The following is a 10,366-nucleotide window of genomic DNA, read 5'->3' as shown; positions in this document are numbered from 1 at the left end:
TTCATAAAAAAGGACAAAGTCAGCATCTATCTCCTGTGCAAAGAGATGAGAAAAACCTGTAAACAGCAGAAGTAAGAGAGAAAGCATGAAGAGCAGCATACCGAATTACCCCTGCCATGTGGGTCACTTGGAGCATGTTTTTGTATTATTTATTAAATAGCTTCTGGACAAAGTGCATTTTGTGTGACTAAGGCATCATACAGTGAATACTAAAATTATGCTCTAGCTCTTAAGCACCAGGGGCAGAGGGAGAGCAGAAATTCCCCTGGAGTTATTGTTTTATAAATAAAAGGTGCTGATGACACTGTGTGTACAACACAGGGTGTAAAGAATCGCTGCAGTGGCTTGATAGGGATGATCTGTGCCTGAAAAGTCAGCAATGCAGACAGTAGGTGAGGCAAATGTGCTGAAATGTCAGGATGTGGAATGCCAGAACTGCCTTTCAAACAGTTTCACCAAAAATAGCCTTTGTGGACAATGGAAGGGGGGTTTGCCCTCATTTATTTCTATTACCAGCTCCTTGACTCACTGTCCCACAAGCATTCCCAGTTGCAGATGGAGTGGAAGGCCAGGCAAAGGGCACACTTCAGTCCCATGTGTATGTGCCACTGCTGCAGTCCACACTGGGATGGGAGCATCAATTGAAATGCAAAGCCCACCACCTGTGGGGCCATCACAGCCAGGGGAGGAAACAGCTGCCTCAAGCGGCTGGCAAATATGCTGGGTGAAACCACAGCTCCCCAAATACTTCAGAGCAGCTCTCTGCAAACATCAGCAAATCCCCTGGCAGAGCCCAGAGGAAATAAACTGAATGGTGCTTGTGAGCTGACAGGGACTGCGCAAGGGGAGGAACTAGCACTGATGGGGTGGGTCTGATGGGAAAACAGACTCCTACACTCTATCATGTCAAGCACACCCCTATTCAATTACCTGAAAAAATCACCACTTCCCAGCACATATGTGTTACCCGCAAAGCTGGACCAGCCCTCAGGAACTGTATGTGGTGCCCATACAGCCTTCATTTCTCTGGACAAGCACCACTTAGATGGTTTGAGAGGAAACACCATCAGTTAAGGCTAAAATTGCACAAAGCTTCTGGGTGACTTCAGAGGTGCTGAGCCATACTAGTGTGACCTTAGCAAGGGTTAAAGGGAAGGACATGGTGCCAGGCACATGCCCCAGCCAAATCTTACAAAGGATAAGACCTAGAGCTGAAGTACGTTCCCCCACCCACCACTGGTTTCTGCAGGGGGTAAAAACCCCGAAAACTAGGTGTGTAGGCAAGAACCAAAACACCATGTGTCCCTGAGCATGATACCCAGAGTACCAGTTATGCCAGACTTAGCTCTTATTGTACACTACAGGCATGACCCAAGGCAGGGAGTGGAAGCCTTTAAGGAAAAGAAAACTGTAGGAGAAACTCAGGCTTTGGCACCTGGTGAAATACAGCTGTGTCAGCAAAGTTTCATTTGCAGTACATGCAGTGAGCATAGGTGGGGATTCAGTGCCTTGATTTGCAGCCGGCAGCTTGCTATCCAGTGTGATGACTCAGGATTTCCGGGTGCTCTGCAGGCAAAGGCTGCTCAAACCCTACTCAGGCTGAGTTCCCGTTTTTCATGACAAGAAGCCATGTCTTGCTCTCCTAACTCTTGTTCTGATAAAGGTAATACTGAAAAGAGTTGTAACCACTGATGATTTTATAGCCCACCTTTTGTGTGCTTAGATGCTGTCACACTCTTCCTGAAACAGAGGGCATCCAATGTGTCCAACACTTTCAGAGTTTTACCTACCTTTAGGTGACAGAAGAAGGTAGGAGTAAGATTTATGCCTAGGTCAGGTGTAATTAAATAACACAGGATTTGGAATAAATGAAATATAAACAATTCAGGCATTGGAAAGGACGAGGTGAAAGGAAATCTGAGTGAAGTTTTGATTCTGAAAGGGTTGAGTGAATACAGACATTGCAGCACTTAGGAAGGTATAGGAAGGAGGCAGACTGTAGCCTTTGGAAGCATAAATCATAGACTGCATCAATCTTCTCCAGTCATTAGGAAAAAAGAATGAATGACAGAAGAGGTCAACGGAAAAAGGTTAAAGGTTAATTTCCTGATTGCCAGGATATGAAAGGTAATGGCCCCAGATGCCTCTGAATTTCCTTTCAAAACAGGCATCGTCATTTAATAAACTCTTTTATTACCGATCTCATGTCAGCTTCCTTGTGTTCCAAAACAGTCTTTCCTTTTGCTATTAATATGATAGCAATTCACATACCATGGTCTTCTGATGGACCTTGACATTCTTGTCATGTTATTAGGTAAGGGCAGTAAATCTGTTAGAAACATAACCTGCTCCTGCTGAAGTCAACGGGAACTTTGCCACTGATGGTCTATGGTGATGTAGAAGGTCTGATTCTGATGACTAATGGCATTAGTCACACCTTTACTGGAACCTGTTGTTTATGAATGATTCCAAAATGTTTGCTCAGACTTCTCAATTTTGATGCAAACATTGCCAGTCCGTACTCTGCTTTATGATACCAAAAGCTCTTGAACTCTGGTGTGTCACTCACAGTCTGCAGGCTGCCGAATGCTCTCACTTTAAGTGAGGGATTTACATTTTGGTCGGAAGGTAGCATATAAAGGGCTCTCCTTACAACAAGCACTGTACAGCATGGGAAAGCTAGAGAAGCAGTCTGTCTTAGACCAAAGGTTTCGAGGTTGAAAGGTTACAACCTGGTGGTGGGACTGATAGTCCCTCCCTGATCATTCTCTACTGCTAAATGAATGGACAGTCCTATTGGAAAGCCATGTATCAACACCTCAGGTTCAGCCAATTCACTTCAGCCATCCTACAGAAATAATAAACTTTTGTGTCTACAAAAATTGGACCCAGCAATGACCCCAGCTCCATCATTCCCTAATGGAGGGTAAACAACATCATAGGGGATGTCCCCTGGGCCACCCTGCAGCTATATGGTCACATGTGGGTTGGTATCTCCCCCCAGCTTTCTTAGGTCCTGCCCCATAGAGGGTTGCTGGACCACATCTGCTACAAGAGGGTCCAATAAAGGTGCTTTTTAGGGTTGAAGGAGGGAAGCAGGAGTGTGCCTCCTCCCCACATTCTCTGGGAAAAGGGGCAGTAGCAACAAGCAAGCCTCTGAAAACCTGAGCTGCAGTCTGTTGCTGTTAGCACTTACTCAAATCACATGGCCCCATGTGGATACTAGATGGGAAAATCATTCGTGTTACAACTTGACCTCTCAGGGTCCCATTTTGGATAAACTTAGTTTGTGGTCACAAGTGTTTAAGACACAAATAGACATGGCAGAGCGAGGCAATGTTACCTGTTTCAAGGACAAAGAGATGGCAACTGGCAGGACAGCAAGGCAATGGTACCCAATAGCTCAGGATAGGAATTAAAACTGAATCCACAAATTCTTGCCAACAACACAACCACAAGCTCACCTTCCTCTTTATAAGGCTTTGCAAGTCAAGTTCCACTGCCCAGAGACAAGAGTCCATGGTACTATAATGGGTAAACAGGCTTTACAAGCTACTGACTGCAGTAATGCAGCACTTGCCCTTTTCTCATGTATAACAAATGAATCACAGTTCACCTCCTACTTTTTGTAGAGGAGCTTGACGTGCCTGGGTAATCAAAGGGAGCTCTGAACATGTCCTGAGGGCTGCTTTATGGCTGGACTACCTCATCTGCCTGCCCTCAAAGGATGTACAGATGATGTACAGATCTAGTGCATGCAACTTATTTTTGCATCCTCCAACTACGCCAGAACAGTATTTTACACTTCAGGAGACAGTCTCTGTGTAAATGGGCCACTCAACAAAACTATGCCATACTGGCACTTCCTCAGAACATCAGACATAGATATTGCCATTTTTCAGGATGTGGGATACAAGATGAATAGATTTCATACCATGACTTCCAAGCCTCCATACTGGGACTTCTGATCAACTGCCCTACTCACCACAATTAATGGAAGTTATTTATGTTAAACAGATTAAAGGCTAAGTAACTTATATTTTTTTCTGAGTTATGTGTTGTTTCAGCTTCTTATATGTTAAAATTTATTTGCATTAGTGAGGAAATACTGTACTTGCCTTCCCCCAGGAAAAAAAACTTGCTCATGGATTCAAGTTTATTTAATTCTTATTAGTGTAGAAATGTTTTCTGGTGAGGGGCCAAGCGGGCTGGTTCCTGGTGACCATGATTTATTAAAACACTTAATTCCTTACACAACTTGTCAGGAGACCTCTATAGAAGAAATAGCAGGAAAGACTTTGTCATCTCTCATAACACATTTTCAGCTCAGCTCGTTTCCCACTGAAGTCACCAAGCTAATTCCTAGAAATGTTCCCTATCAGGCAACTAGTACTTCTTTATCTACTGTAAGCTGCAAGACTCATAAGTCATCAGTTCATTCTGCTGTTTGCTGCTTTGCTATATATTGGGATTAGAGTCAGACTCTTTGAAAATACTTTATGGCACTGTTTAAAAACTTCCAATTTTCTGTTTTATGTAACGTAACCACTTGGAAGCTTTTGTTCAAAAATAACTCTGCAAGTATTCTACAATAAGTATAATGGGATGATTACATTACTACAGAAACTCTGGAAATTTACACAAATACGATGACAAATCTCCCTCTGATTCAGGCTGCTTGTGCATGCTTTCTCCTCCCTCCCTCCCCACAGTGTCTCCTACTGAGGAATTAGTAGATTGGTTCTTATTTTGGTACAATTACCAAAACTTTTTTTATCCCTCTTGTAAGGTAAGGAGGCAGAAGCTATAGGAATGTCATACAGGCTGCAGGGATGCAGGCAACTCTTGCTCTTCAGTGCCTTTGCCAGGCTATGAACGCACATGTCTCCACCATGGGATAAATGAATGGGCAGTACCATTGGAAAGGGACATCACCACAGGCAGATGTTTACTTCTGTGATCTGTGCAGCCTGGCTGGGACCACCTGGGCATGGGAAGGGGGGGGGGGATGGGAAACGGCTGGCAAAGGGGTGTTTCAGGTGAAGGTGAGCCAGAGGCTTTACCCGAGTACTGCCAAGAGCATGAAAGAGCAGATGTTTGCATTATACTTCTTTTGGAACCTGCTCCTCCTGAGCTTTGCTGCTGCCTAGTAGCGCTAAGGGTTTAGAGTATCTGTGCACCAGAAAGCTTTCCTAAATCAACAGTCTCCTGTTGCTACATAAATACCTAACTGGAGCAGAGATATTTATTTTCGAAGTGGGAGATGTTGTTTCTGCGACAATATTTTATTATAATGATTTTGATCATGAACCTGCAATCTTTACATGAAGACAAGGCTCTCCTTGATTCCAGTGCAAGCTTTGTCTGACTAAGGATTTCAAAATTAGCTCTTTGTTTTTATTTTTATTGAAAAACAAGCCTATGTTTGACAAGATAAAAACAGTAAGTAGATCATGTCAGGGAGACAAATTCCTGTGAGAAATTTCTAGCAGGAAAAACAGAGCTTTATGATTACATGGCAGTAAGTTGCAAGGTTCAAATTCTAAGGGTTTTCCAGAGAAAAATACTAATGCACTATTGTGAAGGGTACCTATGCCACCAGGGGAAAAGTCCCAACCCAGCACATGCCTCTGGCACCTCTCTATTAGAGACTACACAAACGAGTAAAGGTTGCAGCACTGAAATGAATAAAGTATTTCCATGAAAATTTAAAACATCCATGGAATTAAACCACATTTTGACCTAAGGGGTTTTGAGGGTAGATTGCATATCAGTCTGGCCACACTTTATGCCACCAAATGGGCATATAAGCTTATCTGGGAGCCATTCGCAGAGGGGAGCCACCCAGCACCCAAACCCGCAAAGACCCAAACCCAGCACACCAAGCTCTGCAGCTCACAGTAATTGCAGAGGCATGGAAATGTCAGCAAAAAGGCTGGGGTGGGCCAGGGTGGGGGGCTGCCCTTCAGCCCTGCTGTGCCGTTCATACAGGCAAGAAGTCCACAGGGAGTGGGGCAGGCACAGGAGGCTGGGAGCACTTGGGGTGGGACAGGCAAACATGGAGCTGGGGCTTCACTGAGTATCTGGTCCGCACCCCCTGCATCAGCAGACCCCCAAAAAAACCTAGAGCAAAATGCCAGCAGGGCAGGGGCAGCTGCAAGATGCTCTGGCAAATAGGAGAAAATGGGGTGTTTGGGGTTTTGTTTAGGGGGGTGCAGTTTAGGGAGTGATGAGAGAGGCCGTTGTTTTAAACCAAACATTCCTACTAGGAGCAGACGGCTGTGAATGCACTGCTTGACCCACAGCTGTTTGCTGAGCTGTGATGCATGCTTCGTGCCCTGCTGATGCGCTGATGGAAGTGGGTGCTCTCAGAAGTTTGTCCCAGTTCTGGTTTGATCATAATCAAAGGATCGGTGTTTTTGCAGGCACGGACACAGCAAGGGGGAATGTGGGGATGCATTGTTGGAGAGGTAGGGGAAGAGTGAGGGAGAACGTGTATTACATTAAAAAGCCCCCCATTGCCCAGAAGGGGAAACAGGAACCTGAATTTAGTAACTCGGTGATCTAAGGCACCGGATTTCAAAGGTGGGGAGCAGTAGGGCGACACGCCGGCTAAACTCGCAGCCCCTCCAGCACCCTGTGCAGGCTGCAGGCAGGGGGCAAAGCGGGTGTCCCCTCTCCCTCCCCCATTAGGAGTCTGCACCAAATACTGGTCAGCAGCAGAGGTGCGCCAGCATCAAAGGAGCTTTCGGTCCGTCCTCACAGCAGGCTGCCAAGCCGCTGTGACGGGATTTTGCAGCCCCCTTCATCCTGCTTTAAATGGAGATAACACCGGGGCAGCACGTTTAATTAATCTCATTGATCAGCGCGAACCGGAGGCACCGTCCCTCCGCGAGCAAAACGGGTGCGAACCGGCTTCTCCCGCCGTGACATCCCCTCTCCGTCCGTTCCTTTCCCCCCGCGGGACCCACCTGCCCGCTTCATAAACGCCTTTTGCCGCACCACGTTATTTCCCCGGCCTGCGAAAGCCTCCGGCAACAGGGAAACTCACTGCGGCGCGACCGCTACCGAACTCTCGTGGTGCTTGTGTATGTGAACATGCGGCAAGCGGCCTCACGGAGCCAACGCTCTAGAGAACGGAGCCGTTCACCTACCCACCCCCGGCAGCGCTCTAGAGCCCCGCCTGGCCCCCGCAGCCGCCGCCCGGCTCCGCAGTGTCGGGGGCTGCCCCCCCCCGTCACCTGATTACCGCCGCGCACAGCACAGCACAGCACAGCACAGCACAGCACAGCACAGCACAGCACAGCACAGCACAGCACAGCACAGCACAGCACAGCACAGCACAGCACAGCACAGCACAGCACAGCACAGCACACTAGGGTGAGTTCCCCCTCCCCCCTATTCCCATTACCTCCTTCATTCCCTCCCTCCCTCCCGGGAGCGCGCTGGGGGCGGGGGTTTCGCGGTATATACGGCCCCACCGTCCCCGCCCCTGCCTGCTTCCTGCAGTACGGGAGGCTGGGAGGCGCAGCTGTTGCCGCTGACGGGCCGGGCCGCGCCGCGGCAGGTAGCCGAACAGTGTCGCACCAGGATTGCTGCGGGGTGAGTGTGCAGAGCTCCGGCCCCTCTCCACCTTCCCCCCTCCCTTCCCGGTTGGGGGCGGGGGGAGCTGTGCCACCGTGAGAAGGTGCGGGAGGGGTGAAGGGGGGGCTCGCCCGGGTGGTACTTGTTGCGGCGCTCAGGGGCTGTGGGTGCGTGGTGGCGGTAGCAGCTTGTAGCTGCCCGCGCCGTCGGGGCGGGGTAGAGCCCCGCGGAGCGGCTTTGCGTTGCCCGTCACTGTGTGCGCGGTGCCGGCGCGGAGGACTGCGGGTGGCTGCTCGGTCTGGCCAGGGCAACGATGTGAGCAGCCGCCGCCCGTCCGCACCTGCCTTACGGCAGCCCCCGCCCGGGCTCTTCCCAGAAAGTTTCGAGAACTCCTTAAAATGGGAAGCGGCACCAGGAAAACCGAGCTCCCGGCGGCTGCGCTCCAGCGAATGTGACTGGCTCCTGCTTCGGTCTGCCGGCGGCACCGGGCGTAGCCTGGTCGGGCTGGGCGGCGGAGGGCAGCGAGGGCTCGGATCCCAGCGGAGGTATGCGGAGAGAAGGTTTTGCAGTATCTCAGCCGCTGGGGTGTGTGGTTCGGGTGGGGTTTGAGTTAAAAGCCTTCTAAACTTCTGCAGGCGTCACATTTTAGCTACTATTTACCTAATGAGGATCCAAAAAAGCACCTTTTTTTATTTATTTTTTTTAAATGCAGTATATGGTGGAGACACAAAAAAAAAACCAAAAAACCAAACCAACAATCTGTTCCAACTGTCAGCGTGTTGGGGAAGAGCAGCCGCTTTCTGGAAGCATGCATTCACAGGGGCAGGTTTTGGGATGCAGGCAATGCCGCCCTGGTGAGCTTAGGAAGGTTCCAGAAAGCAAGGTGGGTGCTGTCCCCTCTGTGGGAGCGCCCCAGAGTCTACCCATCTCTTGTGGGGGACTGTGCAAGGGGAGTGAGCAGTCTGACTTCCACATGAACATAGCCCACCCCACTGTAACCCCGTGGGGATGACAGCTAAAGAGGATGTGCTGGAGATGAAGAGAGTGCAGCTTCCCTCGTGCAGTCGTGGTTTGGTGACCACGCTGTGGCTCCATGCAGTCATTAGCAGGGACCTATCAGAAAATGCCTTTGCTGGGCTGCTTCTACTGAAGCGGTTTTGAGAAATCCAGGTTGCTACAACCTGGAAGAAGTCTTAAAACAGTGATTGCCAGTGGTGCTCCCTTGCATGGAGCCCTGTTCTGCAGTAGAGGTCTAGCTCTCTTCATGGCAAGGGTGTTAATTGACATGCTTCATGCAGCAGGGTGGGTTCTTACTGTTTTCTGACAAACTACACCAGTTACACAAAATCACTGGGAGGGGTGACCTACTTGAAGGGAGAAGAGGAAAAAGTGTTTGAGGAGACCTTGATTTCAAACATTGTGTTGCATGTCCTAACCAAGCAGGGTTATTGCCTCCTGAAGGTGTGAAATGTATGGCATGAAGGCTTCCCTTCTTTTTTCTTTTTCTTTTTTCTTGCAGCTTTAGCAGGAAGGAGATAGTTACTCAGGAGCATGCAATTCGTATGTTTCTTAAACATCCCTGCATTGTGTCAAGAGATTAAAATACCAAGAGTGTGTCTCCTCATCCTATCTCTCTCAAACTGTATTTAAAATCAGAGTATCATTAGCAAAATTGTAGGTACTCATGGGGAACGAGGGTATGTTTTATGGTTGAAAGTCAGAAAGCCAACAAATAACACTTTTGCAAATACCTGGGTCTTGCAGGTCTTCAACATGGTTGGTACTGAACAGCTACCTTTCTGCATGCAGTTCAGTGTAAGTACAGGAGGTGTTCCTATGAATTTTTTTTTTTGTGTTTATGGATTGTGGTAGATTAATGGATTCTTCTCCCCTCTTTAAATAGGTGGGTTGATTGTGACAAACGGTCAACATAGCATATTGCAGATGGTCTTGGTTGGGAGGCATCATGGGTAGTATCTGAAAGGCTCTGCTTTTCATACTCCCCCACAAAAAAAAGGTAACTAGGAAAGAATTTGCCTGTATGTCCATTGCTGATGTTACCAGCAGCTATTCCCTGTGAAGGAATGAGATACATTACAATTAATTTGTGGCACTGTTACGGCCTTTCTTGAGCCGTTGAAATGTCGGAAGGTAGGTACCCCAAGGATTTCATTAGTACCACTCAACAGTCAATTAATAGATGAAACCCACAAAGCATGGTATGCTAACAAATAAAACTTAATGTGAAAATAATGGTTTTTATGTAATAAAAATATAAACTGTCTTACTGGCATCATGAATCATCTGCATATTAAATGCCTGTTTAGAAGGGAAGAGTTGGCCGCATTTCACCACAGGTTAAGTAATTGTGGGTTAATGGGATTCTGTCAAATATATGCTGGGAAATATTAGTGTACAAAGTAATGATTTTTCTTAACATGCCTGCATTTTACCTCGAAAACAAGTCCACAGTTCTTCAGACTCTTTTGTACTGCATAGATGCATGATGGCTATCTGGAGATAGAGAATGGATTTTAGAAGGGCGCTCTGGAAGCGGTAAATAATGGATGCTCATAAGATCAATTTTAGAAATGGGGGAAGGGAGGGAATTGGGCCTTCTTGTAAAAACTACGTCCTACCCGATTATTTTTTCTTTAGTATATCAGGCTAAACAATGCTGTATTTTGACTTGTGATAATATTGTTGCTGGCTAGTTTTAAGCTTGTATTTTAGAATAGAGACCAGGGCTAGAAGTTCTTTTTGGTTAAACTGAGTGTATAGA

At 47.5% G+C, this 10,366-nt stretch overlaps 1 long non-coding RNA gene across 1 annotated transcript; it reads left to right on the top strand.

The window, feature by feature from the left end:
• The first annotated feature begins 9,256 nt into the window (after positions 1 to 9,256).
• Positions 9,257 to 9,801, top strand: LOC133275218 (uncharacterized). The gene is made up of 2 exons (XR_009745445.1): positions 9,257 to 9,399; positions 9,718 to 9,801. It is a non-coding gene; the product is annotated as an uncharacterized LOC133275218 (long non-coding RNA).
• The last annotated feature ends 565 nt before the right edge of the window (positions 9,802 to 10,366 follow it).

Source organism: Pezoporus flaviventris, unplaced genomic scaffold (assembly GCF_033815535.1).
Source record: "Pezoporus flaviventris isolate CSIRO_AGI_PZ_B2104156 unplaced genomic scaffold, CSIRO_AGI_Pfla_v1 ptg000037l, whole genome shotgun sequence".
NCBI classification, from domain to species: Eukaryota; Metazoa; Chordata; class Aves; order Psittaciformes; family Psittacidae; genus Pezoporus; species Pezoporus flaviventris.
The sequence above is the reverse complement of the archived record's forward strand: the minus strand, read 5'-3'. Positions and strand labels throughout refer to the sequence as shown.